This window comes from Erithacus rubecula, assembly GCF_903797595.1.
Source record: "Erithacus rubecula genome assembly, chromosome: 11".
NCBI classification, from domain to species: domain Eukaryota; kingdom Metazoa; phylum Chordata; class Aves; order Passeriformes; family Muscicapidae; genus Erithacus; species Erithacus rubecula.
In genome coordinates this window covers 6906463-6928541 of record NC_136663.1, presented here as the reverse complement: position 1 = coordinate 6928541, position 22079 = coordinate 6906463, and the positions used below count along the sequence as shown (strand labels likewise).

The following is a 22079-nucleotide window of genomic DNA, read 5'->3' as shown; positions in this document are numbered from 1 at the left end:
TAATGGAAGAAAGAGAAGGGGTACAGCTTGAACTTTTCTTAGTAATAAAACAAATTTAAATAAATATTCCTTTTCCCACCCCCATATTTTTTTACTCTTGATTGATAAAAAATGTTGTATTTGTCCCTGCTATTTTTTTGTCCAAGAAATTGCAGCCTACTGGGATTTGTGGGATTCTGGCTCCACTGAATCCTTCAGTGTTTTAGCCATGAGTCCATATTACAGTGCAATCAGTTACAAACAATTCCCTTAAAAACAGAGAAGTCCATGGTCCTGCACTGAATGCCAGCATCAGGCATCCCTTATTTCTCCCACTCCCTGGGCAGAAAGCTCATAGTCTAAACAGCAAAGTTACCTTTCCAGTCAGCCTGGGAGTTTAGGAGCCAGGCTTCAGAAGAAAGTTCAATAGAAATAGTTGGGATCTCTGGACCCTTTGCTTAAGAGCTTTGGGTAAAATATGACAAAAGTATGTTTTTATGTACTTACAGAGCAGAAGAAACAACCTGTACTCTCCATTGCTTGACAAGGACAAGTACTGACCTTACCAATTAAATAATGCTGCTCAATTAATTTCTGAACTTCCCCTCTCAGAAACAGTAGAGAAAATTGTTTTTCTTATGCTTATACTTTAGAAAACCCAATATTGTTCAAATTTTTTTCACAAGGAATTAGGTCACTTTTAGATTTATCTCTATCTAACCAAGTTCCAAATGCAAAACATTCTAAAATGTCACATTAAATCTTACATCTAGAAAAACACAGAAAAATCCGCTACAGTTGAACTTTTAAATATTGCAACATACATGGGTCCTAGACCTGATTTCCCTCTTTCCAAGTATATTCTACTAATAAAAATGTCTGTATCTACTAACATAAAAGAAGCTTCTTTTACATAAACCATGTTTAAGTGAGAGAAGAACTCAGGCCTCGTGTTTTTTTTCTTGCAGCAGTTATGCTGAGTAGCATTTCCCCACATTGTACAGACAGGACATATATTCTCCATGTAAACACATGGAAAAGCTATTGTGGGTGCAAACCCCTGATTTAGTAATATTAGTATCTTATTAAGTAACCACACTGATGAAGAGAAAGTTTATAATGGTAAAACATACTGCATTAACACCATTAAACATCAATTAATGTAAACAGCTTAGTCTCAGAGCTGTCACTGAGTCACTGAATGCACAATGACACAGTGTTACTAATTCACTATCAGTACAAAGCTATGTACAAATAATCCTCCAGGCTATTTCTTACTGAAAAAAGTGAGAGTCAGAAGTGTGTGACCACTCAGTTGACAGTAGAGCATTTGTCCAACATTATGTCAGGTTCTTATTCATCTTTCCTTTTCCTCTTTTTGGCACTCTCTGCTCAAACTAATTGATGGTGGTTCCACTGAAATATCATAGCCTTGTGATTTCTTCTCAGATTTACTGACCTTTTTTTAGCTTTGGGGTTCACATTTTAAAGAGGAAAAATTAGACAAACATCCTTCACAGTTTAGCCCACCCACACATCCCTGGGCCAACAATTCTTCAAGTGTGTGGGTTCACCACACACGAGCTCCACCTGACTGATTTTTACCTGGTGCGTGACCTTCAATTGAAAATTCCAACAGCATGCAACTTGTCTTTGGCAAATGAATTGTAAGTACGCCAGCTGCCAGATGTCTTCATTTTAAAACACCTTCAAAACTGCTTCCTGGCATTGATCCATAGGCAAAACAAGCTAAGCTGTCGCTGTAATTTCTATTCTGCCTGCAGAAAGGGGAGGAAACGTAAGATGCGTTGCTTTACATCTCTAAGAACGGTACAAGGCAGTGGGAAAAAAAACCAACAACAACTCATTACTGATGCGACACATTTTCGGGAAGAGTTTTTCCAGTACACAGAGCATATCCAAAATTTACATAAATATTCACCCTAATGAAATACTCGTTTGAAGTAACGTAGTTCTGAACAAAAGGATTGCCTCTGTACCATGGAAATGAACGCCTGTGTCTCCCAATGTGAAGTAGCCAACATATTTTGCCCAAGGTTTACAAAAACTGTTTGGCAAAGGCACTGGAAGGTAGAGGTCTTAATTAAATCTGTGCACAAGACCTGGGATCACATGTTTTCAATTACTTTTGTTCTTCTCTGTTTTTCTGGCTGTTTGTTTCCTTTCAGAATCTGAAATTCATCCCAGGGACATGAGAAGTCTCTGTGTTTTTGGCACATCTTTCGAACAAATCTGCACATACTTGTTTTTACTTGGCACCATACCAAACGTATTCTCCTGTCAAAAAAAAAATGACAATTTCCATTCACTTTCCTTCAAATACCTAGATTCACCATATTCCATGTGTTGGCTCACCCACACTACTCCAGAGCCTAAAATGAGTCAGAATCACTCTTTTTAGCAACAAATAAAAGACCTCTTCCTACATATAACACCTCCACTTTCTGCCATCAGACTATTAACTAGTAGCTCCCTCATCAACTGTCCAATCACACAGCTATAATTCTATATATTGCTACAAGCAGAAAAACAAAGCCAAAAAGTGAAGACACTGTAGAAGACTCACACTTGGAAGGTGATGCTTTATATGGTAATTAACAGCCCTGACTGCCACATCTCCCAATGCATTTTTTTAAGGAGAACACTACATGAGAGTGCTGGGTCCTGGCTGGCATTGTGTAGGAAACTGCTTTGATACATACAACAAGGATCTGCCATCTACAGCTGACAAAAGAGGAGTGCACAGAATTACAATCAGAAGAAGAGGCTCAGAAATCCCCTGTCCTGTGAAGTTGGAGAGAAGCTATTTACAGTAACTAGTCTGAGCTCTGTAGTTCATATACATACACTGGCATGTGCCTGAGCTCTGGGCAGAGGTCACTCTGCCTGGCAATATTAAGAGAGCAAACACTGTCAGTACACAGATTTTCTACAATGGCATGGAAAAGATAGAATGTGTCTGACATGCCTGAGTTTTCCTTCAGTCATAAAGATACAGATATGACAAAATAAAAGAAAACTAAACAGAACTAAAACCCTCAAACCAAAACCAAAAAGACAGGCTATGGAATTCTGTGTGCACTACACCTTAAAAAATGCCAGGTATTGCAGAATAAAAAACTTCTTTTCCACAGTTTACTGATCTATTGAATACTCATATTATGCATGAGGATCCCAAAGCAACAGCTAATCCAATTGATTTTTTTTTTAATTGAACATATTATGAAAACCAGAGCTCAGAGACAGTGCCTAATACCTCAGAATAAAAACCAGCATTTCAGAATGACTGCCTGAAACACATGGCACCACTGGGAACCAAAACTACCTTAGGCACAAACAATTCAAAGATGTGACATGTATTTCTCCAGCTTTTCAAGGAATCAAAAAGTGCAGACATGCCAAGTAGCTAAATGGGCATTTTCAATCCTGCTGTTAGAAAAAAAAAAAATTAAAAACCCCTCAGACTTTTTTTTCAGTTTGAGTTTCAGAAGTTTTCCAGTCACTGTTATCTTAAAAGCCATTTTGTGTGGTTTCCCACATACAATGTCCTTAAATAACTATCTAGCTCTTCTGAAGGATGAGCCCACAGGTCCTCTGGAATGGAAACTGGTATCTATTATTCTGCATCAGTTCTCCTAAGATCTGCTGCACTGAGGATTTGTGGGATGTACAAATGACCCATTGGTTCCAAAATGTTATCATGCATTTATATTTCTTTCTCTGAACACATAATCATTGAGCTTCTCTGTAGAGCAATGAGGCATCCTTCATGCTAGTTGACAGGTACAGAAAGAAAACAAAAGCAAAAGACCATTTATGGATTTTTTTTACATTTTTTCCCCGAAATACACAGTTCTGCTATGAATATCTGTAAGAACTAGTAGTAATTCTGAACTTCTACAACATCAACTTGAACTTCTACAGCATCTGCCTTAGACACAGAAAAATATACTTTGAAGGCCAGGTGGTGTTTTTGATCATCTTTGCCAACTTGAATAGCTTCTGGATGAACAAACTGTATTTCCTTAAATCCAAGCTTTGTGGCCATGCTCTGTTCTCTGCAGAATTTGAAAAAGCCTCTCTTTCTTGACAGAGGTGAAAATTCAATCCTCTCACTCCAGTACTCCAATAGAATAGATGCCCCCAGAGGGCCATTTTTCCATTCCCTGGGAAAATGTGAGTGGTTACAGGTGAAACAAGGACTGTGGCCACAGTTGCTGATGTGTCAGAGAAAGCAACATTGGTTGCTTCTAAGAGTGATGTGCAAACTGGGCTGGGACTGTGGAAGTGAATTCCCCCAGGCTTTAGGTGATACCTTTTCTGCGAGGGTGACGACCTTCCCACAGAACTGATAACTGGTCATCCCAAACTATGAGCTTTTTGAACAATACCAGCTTTGTTATTCTTTTACCTTTTCCTCTGCCAGGTTTGCTTATCTTTTATAGTTACTGCTAGAAAGAACCAGAATCAGGCCAATGCCAGTGCTTTTGGAGGTGCTCATCATCTCATTTGAGGCAATGGCCAATCTCATTTGGCTAATTACACGTCCTTCAAGTGTGTCCATAACTGTTTTCTCTTTGTCATCAAAGTCACTCCCTGGAAGCAGAATAGAAAAGGTCCCCTATGGCTCATGCTGCTACTTTGACTTACACAGAGAGACAACCCACAGAAGATCCTGGAATCCTCTGTATATTATTATGGGTTATCTGCAGAAGGCATTACCTTGTTCAAGGAGAGGATGGCTGCCAGAAACCTCAGATACTGTTCTGGCCTTCACATATTCTTCACCCTCCTATTGCTAACCTCAGGTCTCTTGACAAAAGCAGGATCATGTGTGAGTAGGTCTCTACTGACAGATGTTCATCTAACATGTGAAGCTTGTGATGGTGACTTGATAAACCTCTAGGTCAACTATTTCAGTGACTTTTCATCCTAACTGCTAGAAAGATCCTCTTTCTTTCTAACCTTCATCTGCTAAGAAAATTTCTTTCTGGAGTTTAGGATTTCTTATGTTTGATTTTTCAGTGACAAGCAGCACAGAACCATTGTTTTACTGCTTGCTAAATATATTCCTTTATACTGATTTTCTCACAGCAGCATGATATCATTCAGTCTGCATGCCATCACACCCAGTACCTCATTTGCTGAAAAACTTCTGTCTAACTTTAAGAAAGATAAATATTTAAAGCCCTGTTACATCAATGCCTATATAACATCTTGGATCCAGCCACAGTGCCCAAATAAATTCTGAATACTAAGACGTGGTGTAAGAGGAAAATGGCTCATTGGATGTGTTGACCCCACTTATTTTCTGAGACTAATAGGGAGATGGGGACAAATGAGAATAGCTTTTTCCAAAAACATGATTTTTGTGAAAAAGAAGGACAGCAAATGCAAAAGGCAATATAGAATTACTATTATAGGCACTAAGAGCTGTTCAGGTTCTTGCAGGATTAGAAGTGTCAGCACAGTTCCCCTGGCTCTGAACAACTGAAAACACAATGTAATCTTTTTCTCTTGGTTTAACACAGAACCTTCAGTAATCACAAACAAGTAATATAACAGTAAATAATGAATGACAACTGAACTTTAAAAAAGATAATAATTAATTTTAAAGCCGCATATAACAGACTAGAGGGGAAATTCCCATATTTATTTCAACCTGTTACTTACATTCAAGACAGAATTTATTTGAATACAAGATATTTCAGTTTTAAAGTTCAGTATGGGACATAGTCCAGCCTGTTTCTAGATAAGTCACTGATGACTAATTACTCCTTATGTTAAAAATTGGTATCTCATTTCCAGACTGAATTTGGCATGTCAGCATCCATCCACTGGATCCTGTTGTGCCTTTTGTCTGCTGCATTAAAGGCCTGCTTACTACCAGAAATCTCTTTTTCAGAAAGCAACAATTAGATCCAGATGTGCTGAAGCACTGAGCTTTATGACCTGAACACTTGACTGCATTTATGTAGCCACACCTACTGTCAAAGCTATCAATATTTTATCTGTGTTTGTGTAGCAAGAGGAGTAAAACTACACTTAGAAATCGCTTTTATTCTGCATGCTCCCAAAGAAATGCAAAACAAGAGTACCATATAAATAATTTAGAAATTCTGAATTATGTTTTCCCATTTCTTCTCCAACCCTGTATGTGAACGGCCACATTATGTCTAAATCAAATTCAAAATTCTCAGCAGAAAAGTTGAAGTGATAAATGCTACTTGCAGAGGGAAAAACACACTTGCTGACAGTTTCTCACAGTATGTAGCAACTGTAAGGCTTTTGTTTGTGTAAAGTATTACACTAAGTGGTAATAAAAATTATAAATTGTAAACCCCATTGCATTATCTCCTCTATATGAATGGCAAACCTTCCCTATGGAAAATTTTAACAATCTATTAATATTTCATATCTTTCTGAATAGAATGGAGAGGATGCTAAGAAACTACACAAAAGAAATATATATTGAGATTTTCAGGCATAAATTATTGTCCTGCTAGAAGCAAACATTCATCTTAGTAATTGTTATATTTTCAGATGTACATGGTTTTCTCACCTGTGTTTCTAGGCATTGGATCCTGGAAGTGTCACAAAGATCCAATACAAATACAAATCTTTTCCACTCAGTTTGTCAAAGGGTGGGATTTTCTACACCATTTTTCCCAATCAAACTGATATTACAGCACATATCATAACAAAGAGGCACTAAATCTCAGGCAGAAGTAATGAAATTAGTGATCTTATTCAAAATGAAGTAAATCAGCATAGTTTCACAGAAGGTAATGGAAGTAGTCTGGTTTACCCTCTTAAACAGGTTAAATACCATATTGCAGTTTAAATGGACTGCAGCACAAACAAACAAATGCTTTTGTAGGATACAGACAGTTGCTTCAGAAATTACATTTTACGTTATATTCAAATTATACTTGACAATATTAATAGATGTTACAAAGCCTAATTTGTATAACAAAACCCACAAGCCTGCTCTGTCACCAGCAGCAGCATCAGTTCCCACAGGAGCACTCCAGCAGATAAATAAACTAACCTAAAAGTTCTGTGCACCATGGAGCAGCCAAGATCCAATGCAAGTAAATCCAACTCTAAAAACACCAGGCACAACTTAATGGTCAACAATCCCCCAAATATATCTAATTTATGTGCTTTTCCACAGCATTTTTTGTTCCACTGCCTATGGCAGTTTGAGAGTGGCCAAGGACTATGCATTGTTATATCAGGCAAATATTAACCTCATTATTCTTGACTTTTATTTTTCTTATAACAAGTAAAACAATGGTTTTTGTAACTTTTTCAAAAATACATTCCTAAACACTCCACAGTTATGTGGGTTTTTCTCCTGAACTTTCACTGAAACAAAAAGATCTCTGATTTTCCCTCTCTTGGCCAAGTTTTGTCACATTCATTTCACATGCCACTTAAAATCTCATTCTTCAGTCCTTCCCCTTTTAACTGCCACTTCCACACTAATGGGGTCTTGCATCCCTGTATTTTTCCTGCAGCAAGTCTGCAATCAACACCTGATTTTTCAGTGTATTTATCTGCCAGGTAAGTAACATAAGTAATCCATTTTCCAGCAGATGAATCACATTTCTCAGATACAAAGCCAGGTTGCACTTGAAGAAAATAGATCACTTAGTACACTAACTTCTCCAAGGTAACACACCAGTACTTTCTTAAGACTGTAAATAAAATGATAGCCAGAAAAGAAGAGCTTGGGTCTATTATTTGGGTCTTTGTCCATTACAACTCTCTCATAGCTTGCTGGTGAAGATGGTCACCCAAAGCAAAACTTCTGTCATGATCTATTAATAGAGAATAAGGATTAATGAAGGATTATGTCATAATGAGTCTGCCTGCAGAGTTGCTTCAGTTCTTGTCCTTTACTGCCAAAATACAGTTCTCATTTCCAACAAACAAAGTCTATCTGAGAGAAAGCACAGAGCCCCTTTAGAACTGGGAAGTCCTGTGCATAATAATGAATGACTAACTCTTCTTTTGCCAAAGAGCTTCAGCACTTTCCATGTCATAGGTCAAAGCAGTGATTCAGAGGGGCCTGATCCTTATCTAAGCTTCTGCTACAAAACTAGAATGTGCTGTATCCTTATTAAAGAAATGTTTGTTCCATCATCAATGAAATGAAAAGAAAGCACTTCAATGCAGTTTTGCAAACCACAGCAATAACTCGCTGGAGTTAACTGTTTTATTACAAATATTTAATTAGTCTGTATGTTAAAGATCCAGTATTTGCAAAGACAAAATTAGTAGTCATAACCTGTTTGGATTTGCATGTATTTAAGAGAGCATTTTATCAAATAGATTGACACTATTAACCTTCATGTTGAAAACATTAAGAAAAAACAATTCACACTTTCACAAGACCTACTTTATTTCCAGGAACATAAGCATTAAAAACAAAACTGGATTTTCTCTAAATAAATTTTTTAAATATTTCTTCATATTTGCACAAAAAGCTGTCTATCGGTTCTCAGTAGATACTGCATAAACAGAATTTATGTACATTAAAAAGTTGATCATACTATGCACAACTATTACAGTAATATACACAGCTTCTGCAGTAATTATCTATCTGATAAACAAGTAATTTTTCTCTATTAGTTTTAGCTGCTAAGTTTAAAGGTTGAATTTAACCAGCCTGAATAAAATTTTTGAATGCAAGCTACTTCTTAAAACATTTAAAGCAATACTGAAGGCCATCTTTTAATATAAAATAGTGATTTAAATAATCAATTAGAAATCAGGTAATGCTAAGAAAAAAATGAATGAAAAAATGAGACGATTACATCACAGTCACTGCAAAGAGAAAAACCAAATTAAAATTGAATTTGTACTTGTTAGACAAGTAGACTTAAACAGCAGCAAAAAGTAAATGAAGCTGTACCTGATCTAAGTTAAATTTCAAATAGAGCATAACCAGAGGGTATATTAGGATTGAAAAGCAGAATACTAATCCCTAAAATTAGAAAATTGATCAACTGGGATCTGCATCAGAGATATTCATCAAAGCCTTGCAACAGCCTATCTCCATTTACTGTTTAGATACAGCTAATCTACATCATTAAATTGACCATTCAGCTACTGAAAATCTGCCATGTAGGTCCCGACTTTTCATAGAGGCTTTTAAATATGTATTCGGTAACTACAAAGTACTGAATATATTTTCACTCTTTTTATACTAAGATTTACAACTAATGACCTTAAGCAATGTCATGCATGTAAAACAAAATTATGAGACCACCCTGGTTTGAGCAGCATTAAGGTATAGAATCATACTTCATTCTCATTCAAATTTAGTAGGATAGAACAAAAAAAATCCATAGTAATATAGCTAAACCTATTTCATAGTTTTACTTTGTAAAACATGCCTCTTCACTTGTATTTTGCTATTACAGGCTCAATATAAGTAGACAATTATCTAAGCTTAATGCCAAGAATGATAATGCATTGAGCACATGCAAAATCCTTGTGCAACATCAACTGCAGCCCGCAGGGATAAAACATTTATCAGTTGCTCCTTGGAGCACTGGTGGCTCGAAAATTTGGCTGCCCATGCCGACATTGAGCGAAATCCCAGTTTGAGCTTGGTTGCGAGCCGAGGCCGAGCCCAGGGTGACTCTGCTGGCAATGTGCCTGCCCTGCCCACAGCACTGCAGGCTGCTCTCTGTCCCACCACTTGCCATGAAAGGAGCCCTTTTGCTGAACTGCAGTCGCTGGCACCGTGCCCCTTTCATGGGCCAAGCCAACCGTCATCTTGGATGTAACAAATTAGTACATTCTCAGAATAATAATAAGGATGGACATGAAAACACCATTGTTTTTACTTGGAAATGAAGTAACTACATTTTTAGCTGGGTGACTTTTTCAGTTCAGCACCACAGGCAAAAATAAATCTTATAAAAAGGATGGACAATTACAGGGAAGACGAGACACAGGCTTTTGCTGTGGGTTCAGAAGTAAAAGAGCTGCTTCTCATAGTGCCTAAAGATAAAAGTACTGTAAAATAAAATTTTGGACTCGTTCCTTTAAAAAGGAATTGTTGCAGGGCTTTTCTACTTGATCTACAACTGATAAAGATTTTTGTTTGCTTGTAAAATGCAAAACTGTTTAAGTAAGCTCTGTTAACATTATAATGAAATATTTACAAAACACACTGAAAAGATTTAATAAAGAGCAATGCAAGTACTAGACTCAAGACTAGAATCATCCTTCCATCCTATGCAGTTTCCAATTAGAAAACACAAACTTAGGTAATTTATCTTTACCTGCAAATAAATATTTCTAACACCTGCAATTTTGTCTGGGCACTGTGATTATAATAAAAATGCATTTTCTCCTCAAGCTCTGCACATTTCATTGCACATCAGATTTTATAAGAACAGTATCACAGAACACATTTTAGAATCTAATTTTAAACTCCTGATAAAAGTAATATTCACATCATTGTTCTCAGCACAGACATTCTAGGCCAAGTTTTCTGAAAAGTACAGATAATTAAAACTTTCCTGTATCATAGCCCAATAGACTCACAGCTTTCTTGCCAAACTATGATATGAAACATTAATAGGGATTTGAATAACAAGTGCAACCCTTACTGTGTAACTCCTTAGCAGCAGATAAGACTAAATTAGTGTGAAGTGCTGACAAGTATGAAAGATTAAAACAAATATTTCTTGTAAATATGCTAAATGTATTTCCATTTTTTTCATGTTTAGCCTGCAAAGCAAAAAATCCAATATATCACATATTTCAAAAATACTGAGTTTGAGACAGTTTAAATAATTCAAGGTATTTTATGTAAAAAATGTAACAATTTTACTAAACTTTCTGGTTCAAATGAGTCCAAGAATATCTCATTATAAATGGAGACAGTCCTGAAAAAGCAATCAAGCATGACTAAAAAGATCACTCTTTTACACAAAAAAATAGCCTTCTTATTTTACCCTTTGTTGGAAAGACATTTGGCCAGCCACAGGGGAAATACATAATCTACTTTTATATTCAAATAATATATTTCAAAATTCTATGCATACAAGGACCTTAAAACAATTCTGGGTGGAATATATAAGACATGGGTTTATGTGATCCTAATAACTGAATTGCTGACATGGGCTGACAATTACTTGGGGGGCTTTTTTTGTTTTTTTCTGGTACTCTAAAGAGTGTGTACCAGCAATTTGTCTGTTAGTTATTTCTAATGTGACTCTGAAGGAAAATACCAACAGAGAGACATTAAAATAAAGTATCTAGTGAGATCCTGGCTAGAAAAACAGAATTACTTATAATGAATATGCATATTTTCATGGAGATGATTTTTATTACAGCTACCTCAATACTGAAGCTGTTCTGATCAGAGAAGCATTCCACCAAAAATGTCACATATGAAAAGTACATATTTTTATCCAAAATATACAAACCTCATTTTTTATACATCCTTGTATTTGTTATGTTCACATAAGATATTCAAATAAAGAGTACTGATGGTGATTTGCTTTCAAAATCTGGAGGACTAATGTAACATCTTAATTTTTAAGGACAAAAACGTGTCAGTGCTTCTGGAGGAAAATTGCTTTTCAAGGCAATACTGCCAGGGAAGAGTCAGGGAGGAGAGATGCAATTGATGTTTTTCACTTTAAACAAGACGACTGTTATTCAGTTTCTCAATGCCCAGGATTATGAAGATCAGAGTACTAGACACCCCAGAAGAGGGAAAGCTTAGAGCAATTACAGCTCCCTTCTAAGTACTGTAGCACTCACTGTGACTTTTCAACAAATAAGCAGTCTACACACATCTCTTTGCTTCAGAACTGTGTAAAGTTCCTGCTCCTGAACCTCACAATTATAAAATGAAACAGGGGATTTAATTAATATAACATCACTGCTTCAGCCCTGAATTTTGCCACTCATGAAGAGTTAAACTTTTCTCCTATTAGCTGGATATGTTCCCCACTCTGCCTCTGCTGAGGAGCAGTGATGTTACAATATCAGGGCAAAGGGCTGATGAGTGAAATGTCAGTGTGACTTGCACTTTCAAGCTTCCTCTGGGCTCTTGCAGCTTATACAGCAGAGGAGGATGAATATTTGTGCTAACTACACATTTCAGTACAAAGAGCCCAATTCAGGGAGAAAAAAAATTCTCATCCCATTTATGGCGACTGTGCACTTTACAAAATACAATTCTAAATGGTTTATTCATTCATAGGGAAGAGCCTCTACAACTGTTGTGCAAATAACCTGCCCCTTTGCAGGGTTTGCTGAGCCTGATCCAAAGCTCAGGGAAGAAACCCACATTGACTTCATCTCTTGGCTCTGGCCTCCTTCATGTTTAAAAATCAAGAACTGTGTGACCAAGTTAGTGATGTAGAGTTGTACAGAAAAATCACTACTGAGGTTCAAACACCTGAGCCAAATCTGCAAATGGAGCATTGTCTGGATTTACAGGTCAGCTGAAGCTGAATAAAAATGACTCTTGGACAATTTGCAATTAGGTAGCAGTTTTAAAACAGAACCTTACTGACTTATAAAGATAACTTTTTATGGATCACACTTGTAACTTGCCATATTTTTTGTTTATTCTTTTTCTACCCATGTATTTGTCAAGCCCTAAAAATTTCTCACAGAAGCTCATAAAAAAGCAAACTGGTGTAGCAGTACCTCCATGGCAGTTAATAGCACAAGCAGCTAATTAATGATGCACTTATGAGTGCAACCTGCTATTCATGGAAATTACACAAGCAGTTGAGCCCATACTTGCTGCACACAAATACTTAACTGCTCAATGTGCTAAAAGTCTTATTCAAAGTTAAAAAATTGTCACATCTAATTATTGCTGTAAGTTTGTAGACCTTCAGGACCTACTGATCCAATTCCTCTGTGAGTGATGTAACCATGAACTGCATTCTTGGCAAACTAACATTATTCCAGATGCACAATATTGATGAGAAAAGTTTTTATACCAATCTAGCACAACTGATTCTATTATAATTAAAGAAAACTATTCTAACATTTATGTGATAAGTCTATTTGAAAACTAAAGATAAAACTGATTTTTACTATAATTAAAGAAGAGCTAGTTCAACCCATGTTATCCAAAGTGCTTGAGTTCAACCCAGGATGTTTGATACAAATAATATAATTTGCAATTCTAATTAATTCCAAGATTTATCCTAGTTCTAAAGTCCTGATCTAAAGGAAGGCAACCTTCCTAACATTGCTCTTAGCAATAAAGAATTTGGCTTCCCATCACCCCAAGAAGTACCAGAGAAACTGTTAGCTCTCCACTAAGAGCAGGAAAGAAAAAGACAATATTTTTGAACAAAAACAGAGGCTGTAACTCAATTCTGGCTACTCTAAAACATATCCAAAACTGTATCCCTATAAATAAAGTATATATATAAAAAAATCCTCGCCAAAAAAATCTCAAGTTGATTGATTAATGTATTCATTGCAAAAATATAATTTCTGTAATGTTATATTTGGCATATTGACTATCTCATAGATCTTGATCATTCAAGATTTCCAGGAACCAGATACAAACAGGAACTGGATATGCAATTCAAAAATACAATTCCTGGTCAAAGTGACAAGAAATGAGGCTGAAGAGGATACAGCTTCCTTGCTTCAGGGTGAGGCATTTTAATTTTTATTAATAATGATGCTTTTAATGTTTTATGGTAAACTGAAGAACTTCTCCTTAACCCAGTGACCTCATGTCTCAGTATCTTTTCCTATTTTTGCGTTAATTTAGACAAGAAACAGAAATGAACACACCCTTGGACAGAAATCCTCTCAGCCCTGCTGAGTCTCATGGACTGAACTCATTTATTTGTCTCTGTTTAACATGCTGCATTACAAATGGGGTTTTACATTTTGTCATAGACTGGGGTAAGGACCATCTCCTGCCTCAGCAGGAGAAAGCTCCAAGGGGTGTCAGAAGAGACCCAGCAGAGACCTTTTCTCCAAGAAGCTGCCCAGGAGTGCAGGTCCCTGGATGAACCCCACACCAGAGCATGGCAGGGAGAGCCCAAAGCCAGCAAGCAGCACTGTGCACAGCTGGTGATACCCTGCCAGAGAGACAGACACCCAGAGGGGACCTGTCACACCATTCCAAGGGACCTCTCACATACTGGGACAGGCAAAGGTGCAGATCTTTGCTGCAAAATTGAGATCTCAGAGCTTTAGTGTCTGTCTTCAGCTGCCTGATGCATATTTTAATCATGGAATAGAAATGGAGGTAACTTATCAAAAAATGCATTTAATAATTATGAAATTAAGTGATGAAGTTAAAGAGAATGAGCAATATGAGGAATGGAAAGGCACACTTCACATATACAAACTTAGCACCACGTTTAACTGATACAAAGCTATGTCTAAGCCTATAATGGCTTTTTCTGGGAAATTCTTGACTAATCTGGTATCAGTCTTTTTATTTTCTTCCTATTATAATGTTTCTTTTAATATCAGTAGTGCTGGACAGAACTGAAATAAAAATGAGTCACATAAAGCCCTAATAATGTGCCCATGGCCTCCATGCCCAGTTCCCAGAGATTCAGGGATTTTCATTTACAGGTAATTTCCCCAGACCCTGTTCTGCAGGATTCTGGTTCTATAATGGTGATCTCTGCTGTCCCCTCCTGCAGTCTCTGGAATCTCCTACTCCTTGAGCCTGTAGCTCACAGGGGAAATTCCTGCCCCCCATTCCTGACCATAGGATTCACCTCACCCCATCCTCTGAAGGCAAATTAAAAAATTACAAAAGGAGGCAAAATTTTGAAAAATCACCATCACCTTCCTACTTCATCCAACAGAAAGTGATCTACTAAAAATAATTAAAATCTTCTAAATATTTTAAATTCGGCTTCTCAACATATTTGGATTTTCCACTCCCTGAAAATTTTATTTCAAAAACCTCAAACATACCCAACAGTATGGCTACATGTAATACTGAATAATAAATGCAATTTTCAGCATTGAATAACAACATTGACATGCAACTTTTGTTGCAACTACTAAATGAGAAATAACATAGTTCCTCTGCTCACATCTGAGGCATAGAGAAAGATTAAAATTGTGAAACCAACCAAAACTAGCAAAAATGTACAAGTACTATTTGTTCTTCAATCTATTCATTGGGGATGCAATTCCCAACCAAAGTCACACACATTCCTGACAGAAAGCTGAGGACTGAGGCCTGGATCCCCTGATTCATCTGTGCTTGTCACAGGCATTTGTGGGCAGAGCTGTATGATCTCTGTTTGCAATTGCCATTGCTGGCAGTGTCTGAGAGCAGTTCAAGTGGTACCCCATGGTTCAGAGCAGCCTCAGGATGATTCATTATCCACAGTCCTAATAAAAAATGCACCAAACACAACTCAAACATTGATGTTTAATTCTGTACTTGAACAAATCTCACATTTGTAGCAGTAAAACACCAAAAGGAATACAACAATCCTTTCCTCTAGCTTTTTTTTTTTTTTGTATATGAAATAATGCAAAAGGCTTCAATGTTATGCCACTGACACGAATTTCATGTCATGTTAATTCCCCTCTCAAATTTCAGAACATCACTCTCCAGTTCCAAGCATTGCATAGGGTTAGAGAAGGTCTAACCATCTGCTTATCATCTTGTATGTCCCTTCAAGTAAAATGATTCTGCAATTGGATTTGCCTTTTGTATTTTATAGTAGGTTATTTGGACATCATCAGTATTCTGCCTAATTTATAAATACAAAGCCAAAATGCCCACAAAAATGTCTGCTTATATGTACTGACACAATGTTTGATGTGCTTCCACTCCAGAGAAGAAAAGAATTGGATTTCAAAAATGTTATTTGTACTGTTGAGTGGTGAGCAAGACTTCAGTCCAGTGCAGACAGATTGGAAAAATGTATTTACAAGGGGAAGTGCTTCTGGTTATCACTTCTGTGAAGTTTCCATAAGAAAAATCTGTGGGCAGATACTCTGTAGTATAAACACACATTATTAGTTTTTGCTCAAGGACAGCACTGAAAAAATTACCATGTAGAGTCTAGTTTTTTATTTTAGTTTTTTAGGGTACATTGTCACACAGAGAATAGCTTAACTGTCTGCTCCTCCATTAGGTGCATGAGGCCACATTCCCAATAAAAACTAAGGAAGTGTTAGCACATTTCTGAATTTGCAATAGCAGGTAAGATTGTGGTAAACTGAGTTGGAGTGTGAATATTTTTTTTAAAACTAAACAAACTCACTCACATTGTACTGCCTGTGCTGACTCATCCAGTTAACTTGGTATATTCTCCATATCAGCCTCATATCTTTTTAAAAATAAACAAAACAAAAATTAATGGGGGATCTTCTAGTTACTGACTGGTTACCTACACTACCTTCTAGCAATAATACCTTGTACATTTTTCATTTTCACAGAAGGATCTCAAAGCAAGAGATTGCAATTACACCTCATCCTTCCTAAGAAGCAGAGAAATTGGAGCAGCAGATGCTCTGCAACCTTGAGAAAAAAAACCTCTTTGCAGGTTATTTACAGAAAGCAAGGATGAAACATAAGGTTTGACCCTCTCTTTCCTTTTCCAAGGAAAGCTACAGAGCCCTCTGATAAAGGAAGAAGGAGCATTTCTCACAAATTTAGGATTTCTTCAGATATGAGTGTTAGTTGGGAAAATCTTATTTCTTAACCCTTACATTATGGATAATTAATTCCTCTTTTCCTCCTCCCTAATTTTCCATCAGCACCACCCATTTTGCAACAGATAATTCTGTGCCTTTCTTCTTTTGACTACCATTGCTGCAATGCTGAAGAGAATGAGTGAGGGGAGGAGTAAAGTAGAGAGTCAGGAATGAAAAGGGAGGGTTTGCATGGGGGGAGAAAGAGATGAAGAACAAGCAGAGGTCAAAGCAAAGAAAAATTAAAACAGAAAAAAACAATATGCATGAGAAACAGAGAATAGTCTTACAAACTTCTGGGAGACTTGGAAATGTCCTGGAGAGATGACTCAAATGTCCCTTAATCTTCCTGTGACCCATCACACCACGAATCCTTCACACCTCCCACCCCAGCAGGCTCAAGGAGCTTCAGGGTGGGACTATTTTGCCTCTGGAATTGTAATTAAAAAAAAACCCTGGACAGGACCTAGCACAGCTGAGCTCCAGTCATAATTTCAGGTCTCTGGATACAGTAAAGTACAAAATACAATATCCATAATTCCTTTATAATTACAAGCATTTAATGAAAACATGAGCAGTCCAGACTGAGTGCCCTGGGTGAAAGAGGACCAGTGATATTTGTAAGAGAGCAGTGGCCAAGAGCTCTGCTCATACTCAACTCTGTGAAGTTTTTCTGTCCCAGGTGGAGCCTGAAACACTCTTCTCAGATGGAAATTACTAGAGGCACTCTGCAAAGACTACAGTATTTTTGTTTGTTTCATAAATCAAATGAGATAAAGGCCCAAGCATCCTCATATCCAAGGGAAAAAAAAAAAATCTTGCTGATAAAAGCTTCTTAGAAACTAGAAGAAAAAAGGTGAATTTGTGATCAGAGAAAACATATGGACTAAGCCATTTTTTTTTCTATTATTTGGCTTGCCACTCCTTGACTGAAGCATTAAGAAAAATATTACAAGAGTGTCAGGCGATTTTCAGCCTTATTTATGCAAATTGACAAAAATCCCATCCATTCAATAGCTCTACAGCTTATTCTAATTAAAAACCTAAATTTAATGCCTGATTTTCTGGCCATCTTGTGAAGCTGAACACCTCTGAATATTGGGCAATGAATATGTCTTATCAGGCTTGCAAGATCAATGGACATTTAAAAAAATCCTTTCTTATTGCACTCTGATAAAAGTGGAGATGGTCTGAATCAAGGATTGTATGTTCATGAAATAAAAACATGTAGTACTGATGCCTTCATTCCTGACAGCTTGAGCTATGTGTGTCTTTGCTCTGATCCAGTACAGCCATTCTTCTGCTTTATCCTTTGGAGATTTATCTAAAAAATGTCCCTGTGGACAGAGATGATTTCTGTAATATTGAATTGATCATTCCCTTCTGGTTTTAAAGAGGCATAGACAAATAGGGGGTTTGGAACTCTTCCTCAAAGAGGTTCAGAAATGTGTGTTGGTGACACACATTTTGATTTTGTCCCTGCTCTGCACCAGGCTCATTGTAAAGGACTGCCATATATGTTCAAGCTATTCAGGACAGAACTTGGCATGTGAGAGATCAAAGTCCCAAACCTCTGGAGAACAGAGCCAGGCTCGCAGGTGGAGGTGCTCATAGATCACACCTTCTGTGGATCAGCATGGAAGCAGTGTGAAACTCAAACTGATCAGTAAGCCCTGTATGCCTATAATTCAGTTTTGAAAAGGAAATTTAAAAGCCCTCACATTTTAGAAGAATCACATCCCTTCCAACCCTAACTATTCTGTGATTCTATTCAAAGGTCAGAATATAATGTTTTGGGTAAGGTGCATGTTCAGCAGATATAGATTAAAATGTTTATGTAACTAAAGAGGTAAAATGATCCTACCATTCCTCTCTTCAATTTTCCAGAATGCTCTAGCCAGCTTGACAGTTCCAGCCTTGTTCTGATTTATCAACAACCTCCTTTACAGCTGTTAAAGTTTGCATTGTTCAATGTAGAGTATTTCTTGTCAGCAAAAAACAATCTATCCTTGTACTAGCAAGGAAATTGATACCCTGTGGCATGATCCTGTGCATTTTTTCTTCTGATCTCTCTTTTGTTTCACCATCTTCACAAAGCAGTTGTTTTCACTGCTCACTTTTCCAGCTGATAGGAACCCACAGCCAGCAGACAACCTCCTCCTGCTACCCCTGCCCAGGAGGAATAAATGCAGGTTTAAAACTCCTGGTCAGTCTGCCTTGCTTTAGCACAAGAAGTCCCATTACCCAGACAGCTCCCAGTCCTCAAACTCAACACACACAGAATTATGTTTTTTGCATATCAGACCTGACTAATGTTTCATTCAAAGTACACTGTAAACCGAATAACAACCCACAAAATATATGTAATGAAACTAAACAAATACCTAACCAAATTTTTTTTTGCTTTCAAAACTCTTCTAAGTCCAAATCTATTCTTGAACAATCAAAACACTTGCTTTTAAAAGCAAGTCAACGAATAGCATTTTTTTTTTCTGCTTCAGATACAAAATTATCTGTAAAAAATAAATAAAATCACAGCACTTAAAAAATAGAAGTCATAACTACAGGGTTTTTTTTCCTTGGGAAAGGGGAATTAAACTATTAAAGGACACCTTGTTAAGTAATTATATAGCAACATCACTGTGCAATTAAATAGCCATCAGTCCCTGCAGCTGAGAAATTTCAGGTAATTATTCAAAGATAATTTAATAGGAGAATTACTGTATTCAAGAAAGCATTAGCTAGTAATCTACCTCAATTAAAGCAGCCAATTAATTTCAGCACCTTGATAATAGTTGCCTTCTGCAAAACTATCCTCCCCTACACATACACACAAATCCTAAATTTCAAAATAATGAATTCAGAAAAAGTGAATTTGGTGCATTTTAGCTTCCACAGATAACAATTCGCTCCTAGAGAAGTTTGAAAGCTTGTATACATCATGTTTTCAGTGTGTATTACTCTTACTGATTTGGTGCTCAACTTCAGTTTCACTGTGACTACAGATGTACCCATGTGTTTGTGAGTTAGAATGGTGAGGGGTACAGAGGAACCTGCACAAAAGCATTAAATATTTGTGTAATCCTTCCAAAACAGAACACAAAACCCCCCAATATAATAATTGAAAATGCATTTAATTGTGATGGCCTCTTGTAGTGCCTTGCCTGGTTTGCTACTGTACATACAGTGCAGAGAGAAGTTATTAATCACACACAAGCAGATTTTGTGCAGAAGCAAAAGCCTGTGTGTGCCACACAGCACTTGGTTACATAGCAAAATATTTTTTCAAGGTCAGTACACACTGACAGTTCTTTGATATGAATATCAACAACTTGTACATCCTTCAACTTCATGCTTAAGAGTTTGCATTCCTTGAACCGAGACAGCAAAAATACTGGACACAGAGAAGACACACAGATAATTTACAGAAATGCAAAAAGGGCAGTTTGGCATCCAGCACTTAGATAAATTCAATGGTTGCTGAGGTCCTAGATTCCTCATACTTCTTTAAAAATAAAAATGTAAAACAGTCAGGGAATAGTTCCTTTAAAAATATCCCGTCATGCAGATATTCAGTGGCTTAATTACCATTTTCTGTCTCAACAAGGGCTGTATTGTGCTTCCTTTCACTTTTTATTTGATTTGTCTTTAAAGAGAAAATAAATTATGGTTTTAAATAAAAAAACCCGATGTGATTCAGATTCTCATATATTCCTCATATGCCCTGGGGGTTCTCTTCCTTCTGCCTTAAACCATGGTGTTGGGGGTAGAATAAGTGTCCTTTTATCTGGGAGTTGATAATATGCATAAACAAACACAAACCCAATTCTGGCAAGCCTGAATTTGGATTAATTTAGATTTAAGAAAAACACAGAACTGTATAAATGTTCAGTGAAATCATTCACTCTCTTTAACAGGAGGAAAAAAACCCAGTAAAACCGTCCAAATACCACATTTGGAATAATTGGAATGTCTCAGAGCTATGGATCAGTAACAGAAATTTGTAACAAACATGTACAGGAAATCTCTTGTTGAAATCAGTCCTTGTAGTTCTTGGAGCTCTTTCTTGTTAAACAGTTGCAAGCCACATAAAATCTTTCAGGCTGGGGACCCTGCCTCAAATTTTTGTTTTGCTTCAGTGTTTATTACAAAACAGTGTTTCCCTTACTGGCTCATCAGTGGTAAGTTTCCATCTAGTTTCCATTTACTCAGCATTACCTGTTCCATTATCACTGTCCCAGAATTTAGAGAGGTATTCAGTAAGTCTTTGCTCATTGTGCAACTATTTTTAGCCCATTTTAAATATTAATATTTTTCTATGAAATAAACATTGCAAAAATTTAAACGAGCTACTTCAAACAGTATCAAAATTTCCTCAAACTCAAGACAGATTTGAATGTGTTTATTTCTAAACTTTTACTTGTAACAATCATATTTCAGCTTTTTGTTACCTCAAGTATCTTTTCTGCTTAAGGCAATAAAGAAAAACTCTCAAAAAAACAACACACTGCCTAAACCCAGACAGATCAATTACATATATCTATATCTCAAAATCTGTGTATCATTCACCACAGTGATATTCAACAAGGTACTTCAGAACATATCTGTCTTAAATCACATTGATTAAAATGGGATTAATCACATATCTAAAGCCAGACTCATCCTTAAGTGTCTTGCCTTAGAGGAAAACAAAGATAGGTATTTCACTGACCACTGGTTTTCTCACCTCCTTGTCTAGTGACAGATACAAGAGGCTGTATCAGGCACCATTGGTGCAGCTCTTAAGCCTTTGCAGGTGGTTGTGATCCCCGTGATGGAAAAATCTAATTTTTCTTCACTGTTGTAAAGAGGGTTGAGAAGGGATATAGCATCACAGAGATTAAGCAAGAGTCCTAAAAGGCTCCAAGGGCAGTCTGCAGTAGTGATGATCTGAACAGCAGGTAACTGGGGACCCCTGCTCCCCTTTTTCTTTTTCTCATACAACATACAATGATATTTCATACCAAGCTGAACAAATATACACAAAAACTACTATATATTGATAGGATTAGAATCAGAACATATCAGGAAGCTGCATTGTAAATTATACAACCAGAACAAGTAATTGACAATATTTACCATTGGGAGCTACAATTCTTTTGGCATCTAGAGTCAAATTATATGTGTATTAATCCCCCAATCACAAATTGACTCTCTGAACAATATAATCCAAGTGATTAGAGAAAGTAGAGATTCATCCAAAATAACCACAAGATACCTAAAGGATTTAATTTGCTCCATCACTGTGCCACTTGCTGTTCTAATTATCATTTCATCTGGAGTTACCTGTAATTTTCTTTTAGTGCCAAAAAAAAATTGTACATTTTGTTTTCTTAACATTT

At 36.8% G+C, this 22079-nt stretch overlaps 1 long non-coding RNA gene across 2 annotated transcripts in view; it reads right to left on the bottom strand.

Moving 5' to 3' along the window:
• Nucleotides 1-22079, bottom strand: part of LOC306806303 — a 256396-nt gene that overhangs the window by 125391 nt on the left and 108926 nt on the right. For both annotated transcript variants that reach the window (XR_013775442.1, XR_013775443.1), the window contains exon 3: nt 16273-16334. This is a non-coding gene — a long non-coding RNA (uncharacterized lncRNA). The remainder of the gene's footprint in view (nt 1-16272; nt 16335-22079) is intronic.